This window comes from Crinia signifera, chromosome 2 (assembly GCF_055691185.1).
Source record: "Crinia signifera chromosome 2, ASM5569118v1, whole genome shotgun sequence".
NCBI lineage: Eukaryota > Metazoa > Chordata > Amphibia > Anura > Myobatrachidae > Crinia > Crinia signifera.
In genome coordinates this window covers 358,482,800-358,500,828 of record NC_139218.1, presented here as the reverse complement: position 1 = coordinate 358,500,828, position 18,029 = coordinate 358,482,800, and the positions used below count along the sequence as shown (strand labels likewise).

Here is an 18,029-nt window from a genome sequence, read left to right as displayed (position 1 = left end):
TGTGCGCAGAGCTGCGAACGTATTCGCAGCTGTGCACATGGGTGCGATTTCACTCGAGTGGGGTGGCGTGGGGTGGTCTTTACCTGCACGCTGTGCTCCAAAAAGTTGCAGCTCTGCGAGCAGGTCTGAATCAGACTCACTGTCTGTGTGGGCCACTAAACACATATACACAGCTTTAAATGTTATAATCGCACCCATAGGCGTGAGCAGCCCAATTTATTAGGGGCTGCACCGTCAAAGGGGTGTGTCTAGCACCACCTATTGGGCGTGTCTAGTATTGCCCATTGGGTGTGTCTAACACTACCAATCATGCATGTTTACCATCATCTCTTGGTACTCACTAAAATATAAAAAGTCTCTCAGCCAGAACATAATCTCCAGCCTATTTCAGTATTATTATTATTATTACTCTGTATAACAGTACGTGCATATAAAGTAAACAAAATATATGGATGACACAGGTATGTAGTGATATGACAAGGGTCTAGTACAATTAACAATGCAAACACACAATTGATTGATGGGCACTAATTTTAATTAGAGATGTGCAGGTTCTGATTTACTCTGATTTCAAAGTAGGATCTTATTGGCTATCCCAAATCACATGACAGTTGTTGACAGTTGATAGCCAACCTGCTTTGAAATCAGAGTAAATCAGAGCCTGCACATCTCTAATTTTAATGGAAAACAGGTCAAAAAAGCAAAAGACTTTGGTAAAAGGTATTGCTGGTATTGCTAGCGGCAGGGAGTTGTTCATAAGGGTGGGCACATGATTTGGGGGTGCCTGTGCACCCCTAACACTCAATGTTCGCACACCTATGATCGCACCTATTACACATACTGTATGTAACTCAGGCTCTGTGACATGGTTAGCTAGGTGTAAGAAAATCCAGTTGACTCCATTCTATAAATAGTGATGTTATAATGGAGTGAAAGTTAGATGTAACAGATAAACTAGCACAAATGAAAAACAAAAAAAAACAGAAGAAAGCAGAATACATTAAAGTTTTCCCACAATAATGAAGTGAACAGCCTTGTCCTCACTTCCCACTTGTCATCATCACGTCTTTGAGGAGCAGTGCTTAAATCCGCCAGCAGAGGGAGCTCTGGTCCATGAGCTGATGCAGCCACTGGATGCTGTGAGCTTCCAAGGATGAGCATTATTATTAATTCGTGCATTGCAGCTGCTTCTCCTTCCATCCCTGGCCAGTGAGAGCATCAGACAGCTTATTATGAAGGTGGAAGCAGCTCTGTCTTCTCTGTGAGGTCGGTGCTGCTGGGGAGCATAATCCCAGCATCAGTCTCCAGGTTCCCAGGCTCTTTGTCTGTGTATGGAAGGTGACGCCTCTAGGATAGGTCTCCCACAGGGCGAGCATTGCAGAAGTGCCTGGAGGAGGTAAGGTGAGCAATGGGATGGGAGAGAGCACCTTATTACTGTACTGTAGCCCATGATCCCTGCATGCATCAATCTCTGGTCCATTCCTCTTCCTAGCACAGGAAGAAAGTTGCATGTGATCTCTATAAATGAAGATGCCATTCGGTCTATAATAATCCAGCATCTTGTACATATTGCAGTTTGTTCATCTCCTATTTATAGTTGTTTGCTGCTAAAATCTGCTTCTGTTACAGTTCTTCTGCTGGTAAATGAGTTATCATTGGATATTTAAAGAAAGATACAAATACTGTACGATGGAGCTGTCACTGGTTCAGTGTAAACATTACAGGGATGGTGATGTGCTACAGTGTATAGTGGGAGAGCCTTGCTGGGAATGTTTGGGCTCTTTCTGGTTTGTTTGTCATCTAGCTATTACCCCTTATGTGCAGGGATGAAAGTTGCGGAAATGTCATTTGGCATCCAAGAAAAACTGCTTTTTGGTGACAAAGAAGGAATATATATATATATATATATATATATATATATATATATATATATATAGAGCGAGATGATTATATATATTTATATATAAAATCATGCACCCTTCTGCCCACCTACCTATAGGCAGATAGAACCGAGAGCTCTCTGACATATCATATATTCCTGTGTCTTTGTAATTGGATCCAGCAGCTCGGAGTTTCGTTGTGCTGAGGTTTCCCGAAGTCCATGTTCGGAACATTGGCTCAGTACTTTGTTTGTTAACTGGAAAGTTGCGATGAAAGGGAACCCTGTTGACACGATTGTCGTTGTTCTTTGAGCAGTGGTGTTGTGGAAACCATGAGAAGTATGCAGGGAAGATAGTATAAGGTGAGGTTGGGGATGCAGGATCTATGGACTGTTATAGACTGATGAAGCTCTTGAGATCTTTATTAACATTGACTCACAATCCTCCAGATAAACTTCAAAGAGAGAGAATCACCCAGTTCCTTACCCCCATCATATCAGCAGCCAGGCGGGACTATAGTAATGAGACAGGGGTACAGATTGTGAAAAACGGACATACAGTAGGTCTTTAAAGACTACCTGTGACCCATCCGTTGGATCTGCTTGTAGACAGTTGGATTGAATTGTTGTTTAGCGTATAACATTAACAAATCTACAGCCTGAGCAATATGGGTTTGTGGTAATTAATACCCCTTTCACATCGCACTTTTAAAACGGTATATTGCCGTTTTTTTTCCATTTTAAAACGTTTAAGGCTGCAGTGTGAAAGTGCCAGAGTTGATTTACCGTTAAAGTTAACCGGTATTTCAACACGGTTAAAAAGCAGAGTCCTACACGTTTTAAAGCCATTTTTTGGGCAGTTTGAACAGCTCTATTTCAATGGTTTGAAACGTGTCCCTTGGGGGTTAAACGGGTTGAATGTTTGAATGGTATTGAAGGATTTTTAAAACGGTTTTCACCTGCAATGTGAAAGGTCTGAAGGCTCAGACCCGTTTTAAAGTCCCATTTAAGAATACAGGGTCATTACCCATTTCTGCAATGTGAAAGCAGTATTAAATGAAGAGCTATTGTTTTCCATTGTGGAACCTTAGTTAATCATATAGTTAGATTTAGCACTTATAACTTATATTAAGTACTAAACTTATACAGGTTGAGTATCCCTTATCCAAAATGCTCGGGACAAGAAGGATTTTGGATAACAGCTTATTCCATATTTCGGAATATTTTTATATTTCAATGAGGTATTTGAATGCCAAGCAATCATTTTCTTGCACATATTTAGTGCCAGTTACATATCATGCCCCCGGCAGTACCAGTTACATATCCTGCCCCCAGTAGTACCAGTTACAGATGCCCCCAGTAGTGTTTTTAGCAAAAAGAAAAAAAGTGCATTCTGGAAACGATGGTTTTCGGAATAATTTGGATAACAGATATTTGGATAAGGGATACTCAACCTGGACACAGTTCATTTTGTGGAACAGGACAATACAAACACATTTTCAGATATCTCTATCCCTGAGCTCTTAAAACTCAGTCCCTCAGGACCCCCAAACAGGTCATGTTTCCCAGGTCACCTGACAGGAGCACGGGTGTCCTCATTACTAACTGACATATTTTCAAAGAACCACCGGTGGAGCTAATTATTTCACTTGTAATTATGTTCTTCGAAAACTGTTGGAGGACACGTTGATAGAGTTTGAGAACATGTGTTCTGTCCCTTTTTAGATATTCAGTTGTATTGTAAATGATCAATACGCATATTTAATCAATATTAAAAGAAAAAGTTCCATGGCAGAGATTAATAGCTCATTGTTATGTGTGTGAATAATTATAGGTTGCCTCTGTAGAGTTTGAGATGTCTTTTGTCCCAGTCATGTTTCCACCAAGTGACCCAGCACTCTAGAAATCATTCACTTCAATCTGGTGTGAAGTGTTTAGTTTTCCAAGGACTATTTTATGTTGTTTGTTTTTTTATTATTATTTACTCTGGAATTTTGTTTGCAGCTGGTGTCCTACCATACCTGTCCTGTTACTATGTTCAAAGGCTAACAAGCATGGTAATAAGTAACATCTGGGGTTGTATAGACAAGGTGTGAAGCGGGGTTCTGGGGATGTCACCGTGATGTATTCCTCCTAAGGAAGCAGGTTGATGTACTCACAAAATCTCAAGATTTAAAATTTGATGTATTTTATTATATGTACACATTCGTTTTCATTGTGTTAATAAAAGAGTCTCTACAGGCTTTTCGAGCACACCTTCGCTATGTAGTGGGTAGTTAAACGCCATCTGGATTCTGCTTCAGTGGGAAGAACCATTACGCTATAATATATTTTATCAGTATGAACTTGATTTGTATTCTGCCTACCCAGCCTGCCTCGTGGGAGGTTTACCGGTGCTGGTTGACTGTCATACTGTGTGACACTTGTTATCATTCACACATAGTAAATATGTTGCATCACTCTTTGTATATATATATATATATATATATATATATATAATATTAGACACTACTTGACCTTCTGTTCCCCTCTGCCGGCCCTGATAAATGACTACCTGGATTCTATGTAAAACTTTTCTAGCAGTTCTTCTTACCTTTATTGTGTAACTTTCGATTTGGTGTATTTTTAGTACACGATGTGCCAACGATGCATCGTATGATCCAGCTGCTGCATACGATCAATCGTCTCATGATCGATCCTATTCATCACAGTGTCTGGAAAAATGCTGCTGGTCGTACCAGCCATCTAACGACTGATCGCATGTGGAATACAGTAAGCAACTCACGATCTGTAAACAATCACAACTGATCTTATGTGCAGCACATATGATCTGAGGATCGTCCTCTCGCCCCCTTCCTCCCCTCACATGTTTAAAAACCATGAGTCTCGGTTGATAAAATGGTCACTGGCGCTAGGTCATGACCCCATGTGGACCTAAACAATGTACAGGTGTGGACTCCCCCCTCCGCCCACACACCTGTCCATAAACCTTTAAAAAAAACAGGTTAGTGTAATCTGGGCCCCTTATTGTGCCCTGGGCCCTAGGAGAGAGTCTATATCAAATATCTGACGCTAAGGCCAAATGACCATTAGGTGTGCATTTGTGCAACATTCAAGTGTGCGGTGAATAGGGATGCAGTGCTCATAGACAGTGGGATATACTTTTATACTCAGGCGCCTCTCTATACCTACATGTACCATCTCAGCTAAGTGCCTGCAGTTGTCTGTGGTTTGGAATTGAGTCATTTTACCGAACAGTAAAATTAACTTTTATTACTAACAGATGTTCCATGTTACAGCGATACCACAGCCAAGATCCAATGCAAACTAGTTAGTCATCTGGTGATAGAGGGGAAGCAGGGTGCCCATGAGACAGGTAAACAGAGTCTCTACCAGATGCATCACCATCTCCTCAGGAAGCCTCCCCAGCAATTGCTCAGTTTCATTTCTCAGCACCTCTCACATTGCCAGACGTGGGTGACAAGTGCACAGTTCACTTATAGCTGTGATGTACATTCCATGCAGCCATGATAGCGAGGTCGGGAGAAGTGAATCATCTTGTGGGCACATTTCTTCTATTTAACTCTTCATGCATCAATTGTTATCTATATTCCACAGTACCAGCTTTATGTTATAGTAATAGGGATAAAAAAAAAGCATTCTATATTATATTTACTGATCCCCCCAAAAAAGGTGAAATGTCATATAAATCACCACTTTCCCAAAGTTTAAATGAAGAGGAATCTGGTATTATTGGTTATTTACTAATTACTAGTCATCAATAGTGCGTACATAGGCCACAAAGGCCAGATGTATCAAGCTTCAAAAAGTGATAACGTGGAAAGTGATCAACAACCAGCCAATCAGCTCCTACTTGTCATTTTTCAAACCCAGACAGCAACATGGCTGCTGGGAGCTGATTGGCTGGCTGTTTATCACTCTCCATTTCTTTTTGAAGCTTCATACATCTGGTCCAAAGTCTTTACAGAGAATATTTGATCAATTTACAACAGTGCCTGCATCAGGGGTATTCCCTACCACACAGTGGCATAACTTGATATTTTGCGCCCCCTGCAAAAAAAAAAATATATATCCCCCCCCCCGCCCATATATTTATTATATTGATACCTAAATGCTCGTTGCCAGTTGTTTCAAACTCGTTGCTCGGGATTTCAGGATCATTGCCAGGGGTGACATGCTCAAAGCCCGAGGTTTCCTATTCTTTGTCAGTGGTTTTTTGCTTGTTACCAGTGGGTTACATGCTCCTTGCCAGGGAGGACCTCTAGCATCTGTCTCTTCCAAGGCGACTGCCATTTTTGGAGGGACATTTTCAGCAGATTCCATACGGATGGTCGTTAGACCCATTGAAATCTGCAGAGACCAGGTGCCCCACAGTGCCGGCTCCCCCAAGCCACCGCTTGGGCTGCAGTACCATTGTTACACCATTGCTACTACATGTACACACACACATACACACTTGGGTTATATTTTGTCAGGAGCCAATGAATCTAATAGTATATTTTTGTAGGAAAGCATAGTACCGAAAGGAAACCTACTCAAGCATGAGGAGATCAAATAAACACCACACTGATTGGGTAGTAGTAGTACTTTGACCTATGACTCCAGTGCTTCTGAGGTAGCAATGATAACCACTACACCAACCATGCTGCATCTGTGTAGCATCTGCAACAACACCATTGTATGGGTGCGTGCCCCATGGATGGGAGATCTTGGCCTCATCGCTACCTCATAATGACGGCAGTATGCCTCTGTTTTGGGAAACGGAGGGCACTGCCACCCTGCCCTCAAATTGCAGAACACTGCCAATCACTAACAGTCTGCTGACAATCTGTGTCCAACATCGCAGACCCATATTGCACTTGCACAGTAAAGATCTGTCGCATCCACAAAGTACCAAACATCAGTACTTACTATTACAGCTCTACACCACTGGGACCTGAAAACGGCCCATTGTCAGAAACTGCCCCAAACTACCAAACAAGAACACACTGATTTGTTTAATATCAAATGTTTGGTGAAATGGGAATCCAAGCATAAGCTCTTTGTATAGGTTGCTATATTCTGCCTCTTTTGCCGCTCTGTGTTACATTGGGAGTATTAGGGTGATGCATAAAACAATAGTGGGACAAGGTTTAGAGGAAGGAAAAAAGTGGTATACTCGAGATGGGGTACTCAGAGTAGGAACAGGCGCCTTGTGGGGTGCTGTGCCAAGCTGCTCCAACTTAAAGGGTGTCAACCCTCTACAGTATGGGCGAAGAAAAGAAAAAAGATGTGGAGCGCTAGAAACGGATCAATTGGATATTACAAAGTTAATTTATTATTGAGATAAAAATAAAAAAGACATCAATGACAATGATTTAAGTTAATGTATGTATAAAAATTTGGTACTCTTTACCTAGAAGGGCGCCCACGATTTTGCATCGCATGCACTAAAAAATCGCATGCGATGCGACCGACGCGATGCCCGCGATTTCCCATAGGGAACAATGTTAAATGTCCCAATTGACCCGATTTTCCTGTTGAATGTCTCAATTTACCAGATTTTTCCATAGGAAACAATGTTAAATGGCCCACAGAGGCCAAATAGGCACCCTGAAGTGTGAAATGGCCCCCACAATTGTTAACGCCACCCCACGATCAACGTGAACCCGAAGCGTGGCGAGCGCAGCGAGCCCGCGAGGGGCGGTGGTACGCGTCCTACGACCTTTTCATACCCCCACTATCCACATCGGCGTGGAGTTGAGAATAGAAAGTGTGGCGAGCGCAGCGAGCCACCGAGGCCGAAGCGTGGCGAGCGCAGCGAGGGGACGCGGACAGCTGTGAAGCCCGCGAGGGGACGCGGACAGCTGTGAAGCCCGCGAGGGGGCGCGGACAGCTGTGAAGGTATCCGCGTCCCCTCACGGGGCATGCTGCGCTCGCCACGCTTCGGGCTCGGTGGCTCGCTGCGCTCGCCACACTTTCTATTCTCAACTCCACGCCGACGTGGATAGTGGGGGTATGAAAAGGTCGTAGGATGCGTACTGCCGCCCCTCGCGGGCTCGCTGCGCTCGCCACGCTTCGGGTTCACGTTGATCGTGGGGTGGCGTTAACAATTGTGGGGGCCATTTCACACTTCAGGGTGCCTATTTGGCCTCTGTGGCCCATTTAACATTATTTCCTATGGAAAAATCGGGTCAATTGAGACATTGAACAGGAAAATCGGGTCAATTGGGACATTTAACATTGTTCCCTATGGGAAATCACGGGCATCGCGTCGGTCGCATCGCACCCGATTTTTTAGTGCATTCAATGCCCGCGATGGCCGCGATGGGCGCCCTTCTAGGTAAAGAGTACCAAAAATTTAGACAAAGAAGGTTTATACTTATGTATCTGGAACACTGCTGATTTTATCTTGCTCCCACATAAATATTGGGCTCCTTGATCCAATGGATTTATACCCTTTGATGGTAATGAAAACAGAATACTGTGCTGGAATGCAAAGATAACGCTGTATTGTATTCCACAGTGGGTTAGTTCACGCTGGAGGATGATCTTATTCCTGGGTGTAGGAAAGGTCCTCTTGATGTATGCGGAAATGGGGATCCACAGTGGATGAGAGATGAAGTCCCAAACAAGGGGGAGAGCAATCCGGGTATTGGGGCAATGGGTGGGCAGGGAGAGGTGAACAGCAGTGTCCAGAAGGCCTTCAGAGTCCAAGTTAAAAGTAGCAAGTGCTGCCTAACATGTTTCATCGTAACCTTACGACTTTATCAAAGGTATGATACCTTTGTTTGGGACTTCATCTCTCATCCACTGTGGATCCCCATTTCCGCATACATCGTGAGGACCTTTCCTACACCCAGGAATGTGTGTAGGAAAGGTCACATTCCTGCAGCGTGAACTAACCCACTATCCACTAATCCTCCAGCGTGAACTAACCCACTGTTACAAATTTCGCACTATCGTGAGGACCCCACATCAATTTGGGAACAAGACCATCCTCCAGCGTTATCTTTGCATTCCAGCACAGTATTCTGTTTTCATTACCATCAAAGGGTATAAATCCATTGGATCAAGGAGCCCAATATTTATATGGGAGCAAGATAAAATCAGCAGTGTTCCAGATAAATAAGTATAAACCTTCTTTGTCTAAATTTTTATACATACATTATCTTAAATCATTGTCATTGATGTCTTTTTTATTTTTATCTTAATAATAAATTAACTTTGTAATATCCAATTGATCCGTTTCTAGCGCTCCACATCATTTTTCTTTTCTTCACCCAAAGCTTAGAGGAAACTCTGCACCTAAATGGCATCTAAAGGTGCGTCCCATCTGAGATATCAAAAAACAGCTGGCTAATGAATGGACTTTGTAGGTAGGTGGTCATATTTAGTGACAGCTCCAGAGGAGGGGCTGCAGCACAGTTTAACATTCAAGTAGAGGAGGCACACCAACCGCCGGTGAGTCAGTTTGGAATGACACTTGGTGGCAGAGGGCGTGGCTCCCCACAATGTGTTATTGTAGCTTGTTGCTCCTTAGTATACAGTATGTCACTGACTGATTGTATACACCTGTCAATATAGTACTGAGTAATGCTAGCACTGGGAACTGTCATTTATGATCTGAATGTCACTGAATGAGATCTAGAAGCGTAGTCTAGAATTGAATTCAAAAGTGTTAAAGAAGATGGGCTCGACAGAGGGACCTTACATAGTCCGATCATGAAAGAACTTAAACTGAAATTATCTCCAGGTTTGCCTATTACTGTACTTGTGGCTGCTGTGTTCCCCTTAATGAGAAACTGCCTAGGGTCTATTGCTAGATGGACATGTTCTCTCTAAAATGAGTGACCTGGAAAGGAAATGATTAAAGGGGGCCATACACCTGAACGATGTCTGCCCGGTCTGCTCAATTTTGAAGGGGCGTACGACGGATCGTGTGCACATTATGAGTAATGTTGCTATGATGCGGGTCCCGTGGATCGAGACATCGGCTCTCAGATCATACGTGCTGCACGTATGATCTGTCGGATTTCAATGCCTTCCTAAGCAGATTGTATGTGCTTTTAAAGGGGATGTGGTACACAGTGTCCATGTCGACCATGTCGACATTTGGATAAAAAAAAAATGGAAATCTCATGTCTACCTAATGCTTTTGTCAACCTTACAACCCTATCGACTTTAGCCATGTTGATCTACTACACATAATGCCTGTTGACCTTCAATGGTCCACAAAAATTGGGTCAACCCAATGACTCATACCTGGTCCCTCTTTCCCAACACTGCCTCTGACACCACTGCCCCTTTCTCTCCATGACTCCTTCTCCCAGAAGAAACTATTTCCCTATCAGCGGCTTTGATGCTGTCTGTCCTCTACGTGTTATGTGCAGGATCAGTGAGTGCGGATTAACTGCCAATTGCCCCACTCAGATTGCTATTCCTGCACGCTTTCTCGCCATTGTTCCTTTCCTCTATCCTATTCTGTAGCTAAATCCATTCCACCTCCTCTATATTGTGGTTCTATCATTGTGTTACTATTTATCTTCTCTATATGTTTAGAATTGTTAATACCTGTAATAGCTGCAGGTTCTTTGTGGCACCGTGTAAGTGAAAGATAATAATAATTCCACTTTCTTGACAAATGACTAAATTAATTCTTATGTATGCCGCTTAAATAGCTAACGGGTCTGTGAAGAATTGTGCAATCTAAAAGTTATAAATTGTATTAATGATATTAATAGAAATTGCATTTGTAATGGGGACAAAGTACATTGGGGCAGATGTATTAAGCCTGGCGAAGAGATAACCTGGAGATAAAGTGGAAGGCAATAAAGCACCAGCCAATCAGCTACCAACTGTCATATTTCAAACACAGTTGATTGGCTGGTGCGTTATCTCCTTCCACTTTATCTCTTCGCCAGGCTTAATACATCTGCCCCATTGAGAGAAAGCCAAGCAGATCAGGAAAAATTACAGGCAGCTGTCCATGGTGCTGATCCCGGGAGAGGCAGATTTCTTTCATGTGCCATTTCTATCTGCACCGCTAAATGGGAATAAGTCATTCAGTCGACCCTTTGAAGGTCGACATGCTTTATGTCAACTACTGAAGGTCGACAGGGCTTAGGGCGACACCTGAAATAGGTCGACATGGCTAAGGTCAACAGGGAAGGAAGGTTGACACAAGCATTAGGTCGACAGTCAAAAGGTTGACATGAGTTTTTCCCATATTTTCGAGCCAACATGTGCCGACATGCGGTATTTAATGTCGACCTTTTGACTGTTGACCTTGTGTTGACCTTTTGACCGTGACGACCTTAGCCATTTCAAATTATTTTAGATGTCGGCCTAAGCCCTGTTGACCTTCCGTGGATGACCAAATGCATGTCGACCAAATGCAGTCAACCCGCTTACCCATACCCGCTAAATGTGCTGTGTGCCATATGAAGCTTTGTGAATGTTCTTCTTCAGGAATGTGACCACGGTGATGATAAATATATTCCCTGCTATAGTTTAAATGGGAACATCCCTGTAGCATAACTGATTGTAAGACTGGCGGTGGACAGAGATTGTAAGACTGGCGGTGGACAGAGATTGTAAGACTGGCGGTGGACAGAGATTGTAAGACTGGCGGTGGATAGAGATTGTAAGACTGGCGGTGGACAGAGATTGTAAGACTGGCGGTGGACAGAGATTGTAAGACTGGCGGTGGACAGAGATTGTAAGACTGGCGGTGGACAGAGATTGTAAGACTGGCGGTGGACAGAGATTGTAAGACTGGCGGTGGACAGAGATTGTAAGACTGGCAGTGGACAGAGATTTAAAGCACCAAGAAATTCTCCAACATACACTTGAATCTACTTTGTGCACCTCCTCCCACATTATATTTAACTTACAGTATATTAGTTACAATGCTGGTGATGTTATTCCATAGCAACAGGGGTCCTGTCTTCATCTGTACAGACGAGCTTTCACTCACACCAGGTCAGGGTCTCTTCTAGTTTTTAATCCAGATAGGAATGGCAAGTATTGGCAGATTGCAGGATTCTCATCATGGAATTTAATGGCAGCCCCATACTATATACAGTTCTCAGCAGGCAGCTGTCACTAAGCACTGCGCAACACAATGTTTAATGACATCCGCAGTCATAATCTCTTGTGTTAAGACTGGCAGAGGTATGAAGCTTCCCACTCTGGTCTGTCATGCATGCTTGGCTGTCCAGCTCATATACAGTGTATATTTAAAATTGAGATGTTTCTGTTTCAATAAATTAGTGTTGTGATACACCCAAGTCTCCTGAGTGCCACCGCCGCAGCAGCACATATATACCGGCCCTGCTTTTGTGTATTGTATCTGCCTGTATAGTTATTCTCTTACAATTAGATACGTTTTTGGAAATATCAGCTCAGTCAGTAAAGTAGAGTAGTGACAAAAACACTATTATCTGAAGACAGCTGAGAAGCCCCAATTACAATAGAACTTTTACTGTAAGTGCTAGAGTTCTTATATAGTATTATTTTGCATAATAATTATTATCCTAAATAGACTGTAAAAGTCTCTCGCATGTTCATTTAAATCAGAAACTTCCATTTATACTGCAAACTTCCGTTACGAAGGTTGCAGTCCCTGGAACAGAAGGAGGTCTCTGCGGAGCCTCTAATGCTGCCAGTTGCCTGGACAGTAAGCTGGGACGCACGGAACCGAGCATGTATAAAGGAGAAAGCTGTGTTTTAGATTACCTTGGGAATGAAAGGAGCTGATAATTGGTTACAAACCAAACACAATGAAAGTATATGGTGTAGAACACTGCACAAGACCTTTATCTCTTAAGGAATAACAATTAAGAACTCATTTGTATTCTACCTTCTGCTTGTCTGGGGTGGCTAACACAAAGCCTTACAGATGAAAAGAAACCCAGCTATATGAAATGCAATTTATCATTTCGCACTTTTTCTGTGATAACCTTCACAAATACAAATCCAGTAGCTGCTCTACAATGTCCTTAAGACAGTATCATGAATATTTAAGCCCAGAATACAATGATTTTTTGGGGGGATGGAGAAATTAAAATATTGCTTAATACAGTAATTTACTCAGGCTTGCCTGCGGCCTACCCACCTGGAATGGCTGGGAGGTTCCCGAAAATAAGGTCCGCCTCCCGAGCCCCCCATGGGAAGGTTAGCAAGTCTCTTGCTTGCTGACCTGAGCCCCAGCACCGTCCCATGCCCGCTGGTTCAATTACTGCAAATCGTAGGTCTACGGAGAGGGGGCGGGGCTAAAATGAAGCATCATTTAAGCCCCTCCCGCTCTCCGTGGCCCGCGAATCACAGTTTTATGGCATGGGGCCGGGGCAAAGTGATGTCAGCCTTGCCCCCGCCCCCCCTGACATGTAGCCTTTCTGGGCTTCTCCCGGAGAGGTGAAAACCAAAGTAGGCAAGTATGAAATTACTGTATGTAAGCACCAAACTTTATATTTACAGAATATGGATCTTTGATCCAGAAGCCAATTATGCAAAGACTTGCAAACAGGAGAGAGTAAATAATTGCTGATTTTTTGTAACATTATCAGGTATGCAGACAATGGGGGAGTCAGTTAGTCACAATAACTTGTTTTTACTGTAAAAACAGTGCCGTCTTTCCCATTGGGCACAATGGGCAGTTGCCATGGGGCACAAGGATTTTAGGGTTCCACCCCAATGGGAAAGACGGCACGGTGGTGGGTGGCACACGGCATGGCAGCGGGCAGCGGGGATGATCCGGGCAGCGGCGGCCTGTGACTGACATCTTGTAGCACTATTTGCCTGCGGGGCGGGAAGCGCTGATGAATTTTAAAAGACTGCCCGGACGCTGATTGGCACAGCACCGACAGCCCCCAGCAGTGGCACAGCCGGCAGCCCCTGGGCGCCAGGGCCATCTCAACATCAGTGAGGGCCCAGTGAATTATTTTGCCATGGGGCCCTCACTGATGTTGAGACGGCCCTGTGTAAAAAGTTACTTTTATTGCATCTCATGATAAGCCGCTATACAATTATCTGCCATTATTTACCAGCGATAATTCTTCATGGGTTTACTGCACATATCACTTCACCACCTTTGAGAAGGTGGTAAGTTTCGGGAAAATTCATATATTAAGGTAAAAATGTTGGGATCTGGTTCAGAAGCCCTGGGACACCAAAGGATACATCATTTTTGGCAAAAAATAAATAACAGTTATTGAAATTGGGGTACTAGGTATGCGCCTGATTCCGGCTGGTTTTCAAAAGCAAACTCCTTATTTAATGGGCAAAACCATGCTGCTCTGCAGGTGGGGCAGATGTAACCTGTGCGGAGAGAGTTACATTCTGCAATTACAACTTTGGATAAGGCCCACAGTCTTATGAAGTGAAGTTAAATTTAGGAAAAGTAGTTTTCTTCTAATGTCACATTCAGCCATGTCAGAAGATAAGTCTTTGAGAGCTGTCAGCTTGTTAAGTAACACCTACAGTTAGTCACAGACAGGCTGCAACCGTGCTTTCCAATTAATAATAGGTCTTGCTGTATTTGTGTCATCGTAGCAGGAGTGCTATGTCACACTAACTGTGATAGGTGAAGAAATAGATATCAGAATCAGCTTTATTGGCCAGCTATATTTGCGTATACTAGGGGTTAGATTTGGATTGACAGCACAGATGTACATAGCACATACAAAGCGGAGTGGAGCGAGCCTGCGAGGGGACAATGGTGCTATTCTGATAGCGGCTTACGTAACTGGCGTAAACTGTGGCCGCAAAGATGAGTAAGTACCATAAACAGTGACAGAACAGATATACAGATATGTATAAGATGGGGAACATATTTGGCTGATCTGCACAGCTCCTAGCATTGGTGAGACCTCACCTCGAGTACGGAGTACAGTTCTGGGCCCCACACTATAAAAAGGACATCATAGAATTAGAAAAAGTCCAAAGGCGAGCAACAAAGCTTATTAGGGGAATGGAGAATTTAATCTACGGGGAGAGATTAAGCAATTTGGGACTATTTACATTAGAAAAGAGACGTTTAAGGGGGGACATGCTCAACATGTACAAGTATATCAAGGGCCAATATAAGGAACTGTCACACACCCTCTTTTCTACTAGAAAGGAATCTAGGATGCGAGGGCATGAGTATAGATTAGAAGAAAAAAGATTTCATTCAGCTAGTAGAAAGAATTTCTTTACGGTCAGAACAGTCAAACTCTGGAACTCTCTTCCCAGAGAGGTGGTAACGGCTGGTTCATTAAATGCGTTCAAGGCAAAGTTGGACAAACATTTACTGGAGAAAAACATCCATGGGTACAAATAAGAAATATAATTTGTCTGTAAAATATCAGAACCAACCATATCAGCAATGGATATCTATACCAGGTTGAACTAGATGGACGCAAGTCTTTTTTCAGCCTTACCTACTATGTAACTATGTAGGCAGTCATCAGCGGCGCCATCTTGGTCATAGCTACTTCCAGGGCAGCAGCAGGGCCTAACAGGCCATTTTTCTTATTCAGAATGTTATATGACGAGTCCCGATCTTCTGGGAAGCTGAGGGGTTGCCGGCGTATCCAGGGGCCTTGCTTGGAGTGGTAGCTATGAGGTGAGCCAGTGTGGGGAAAGAGGTGAGGCCGGCGGTCGAAGCTGAGCCTTCGCTGGGCTGCATAAAACATAATCAGTAATGGTAAGACTATTAACTAGTATGGGATGATGCTACGGGCAACCAATCAGATTCTATTTTCTTTTAAAAGGTACTAAATAAATATGAATTAGATTCTGATTGGTTGCCCATAGCAACATCCCATGTGAATAGAATCTAAGTAAATAAGGAATCGGTACATCTGTCAGAATGAACTTAGGTCTACAGTCATTAGGTCGACCCCACTAGGTTCGACTGGCAGGAAGGTCGACCTGACTTAAGGTCGACATGGGCCAAGGTCGACATGACTTAAGGTCGAATTTGCATAAAGGTCGACATGAGAAAGGTCGACTGGTCATAAGGTCGACATGGGTTTTTCACTGTTTTTTTATCCGAATGTCGACACAGTCGACATGGACACAGTTGGCAATGAGAATCGGACCCTCGCATCGCTCGCTTCGCTCGCTATGCTTTGGGCATGGTGGCTCGCTTCGCTCGCCACAGCTTTAATAACCTCCTCCACGCCCTAGTGGATGGTAGGGCATGAAATACCGCCTGTCGGCACATGTCGGCTCAAAAAACAGTGAAAAACCCATGTCGACCTTATGACCAGTCGACCTTCCTCATGTCGACCTTTATGCAAATTCGACCTTAAGTCATGTCGACCTTGGCCCATGTCGACCTTAAGTCAGGTCGACCTTCCTGCCAGTTGACCTAGTGGGGTCGACCTAATGACTGTAGACCTAAGTTCATTCTAATAGATGACCGCATCCCGTAAATAAACCCCTATGTGAGTGGTTAGACACCTTGCCACTGGCTTATACAATCCAAATTTCACTTAGCAACATGTGTTTTTTTTTACACAATTATAACCAATTTTATCATCCATAAATAATGTTTTAAGTCTTATTCAGAAATGCAGGTAAACGCATTCGCAGCTACAAATATGCATGCAGCAACTGTGTGAAAATATGCAAATGCCGCAGCCGTCAGTATTTCTATTGAGTGACATCAGAAAACTATCGCGGCGCATGCGCAGTGTGATGTAGGTGCGTGCGCAGACTGGCAATAACGCAAGAAAACCGTATTTGTGTGCATCTCTGAATCAGGCCCATTAAAGTACAGAACGACAAAACATTCAATGTATATCAGAGCTACCCATCATTCCTATAAATAAAAGGCACAGACGGGTCTCCTAATTAACACATAGATATGCTAATTGATCCAGTGGCGTCAAGATTTTTTTTTTTCAATAATACCTTAGAATTGCTTCTTGTGAGTGACGCGGGTCTAGGATTTTATACTGATACAAAATGTAATGAGGAACCCAAACGCATCTTACAAATATGCTCAAAGCCTCTCTGTATAATCTCTAGCAATAGCCATAAAGCTATTGATGCAACAATTCTTAATGCGCTGAGGATTTCTTGTAACTGAATCAGAGACGCGGTAAGACACCGACATAGAGGCCTGATTATGGTTTCATAACAGATTCGTTTTATTCTTCAGCCCAACACATGGTGCAGGGAGCTTGTCAGTTCCATGAAAAATGGGGAGATATGCTAATCTCACGCTGATTCCCTGACAGTGTTAATAATACCGTCTTAATTAATTTGTAACCCTGGAGGCGAATAAATCGATATGGCTGTGAAAGCAGCTCAGTATATACTGCGCGCGCACACGCACACACAAACACACACACACAAACACACACACACACACCTTGACAATTTGTCATTCAGGTTCGATGTTTCCCTAAGAGGAAAGTGTGAAATTGTTATACCTAACATATAATTACTGAAATAGCTTTTAGAGCAATGATTTTGTTTAAGGATGGGTTAGAACATACTGTAGCCTTTAAAAATAGAATAGCTGAACCCCTGGTGTGCCATTATAGTATCCTTCATGAGACATAACTCCCAAGATACAGTGGAGGCACTGGCTGCTGGGCTCCAGCTTTCAAAGGGGCACCAAGAAAAAAAAACTCTGAGGGGGCTGCTGAACTAGGACAGATCTCTCTCCCACTCATTCAGTATGTAAACTGTAAAGCAGAAGCTGATTGATTGGTACTTTATTGTTCACTATTGTAAATCACTCTGCAGTAACGTAACTATAAAAACAGCACCTCCCCGCCATAAATTTTGGCGGCGCCCCCCAACCCCCAACCCTGCCTTACCCCACTGGTGCTGCTTGCCGTTGCTGCCGCTGCCGATGTGTGGCCAGGACCGCAGATCTACTTGTCTGCGGTCCCGGCTCTCCTCCGGGCTGGATCCTGCAGTACTAATGAGAAAATAGCTCACACAAAATGCCCGCCCCCAGCGTCCTCAAAAAGTGTCCGCTGTTAAGGGGCAGACATTTTGTGTGAGCTGTTTTTTCATTAGCACTGCAGGAGCCAGCCAGGAGGGAGAGCCGGGACCGCAGACTAGTAGATCTGCGGATCCCGACTCCCAGCTATACATCCGGCGGCGGCGGTAATGGTAAGCAGCACCAGCAGGCAGTGCAGTA

At 43.6% G+C, this 18,029-nt stretch overlaps 1 protein-coding gene across 2 annotated transcripts in view; it reads left to right on the top strand.

The window, feature by feature from the left end:
- The first annotated feature begins 1,144 nt into the window (after positions 1-1,144).
- MTUS2 (microtubule associated scaffold protein 2) overlaps positions 1,145-18,029 on the top strand; it is a 443,851-nt gene continuing 426,966 nt past the window's right edge. The window contains exon 1 of one of the 2 annotated variants that reach the window (XM_083169852.1): positions 1,145-1,396. The gene's annotated coding sequence lies outside the window, so the exon portion shown is untranslated. Of the gene's footprint in view, positions 1,402-18,029 lie in introns of both variants that reach the window. The other variant, XM_083169851.1, reaches the window with a different exon arrangement.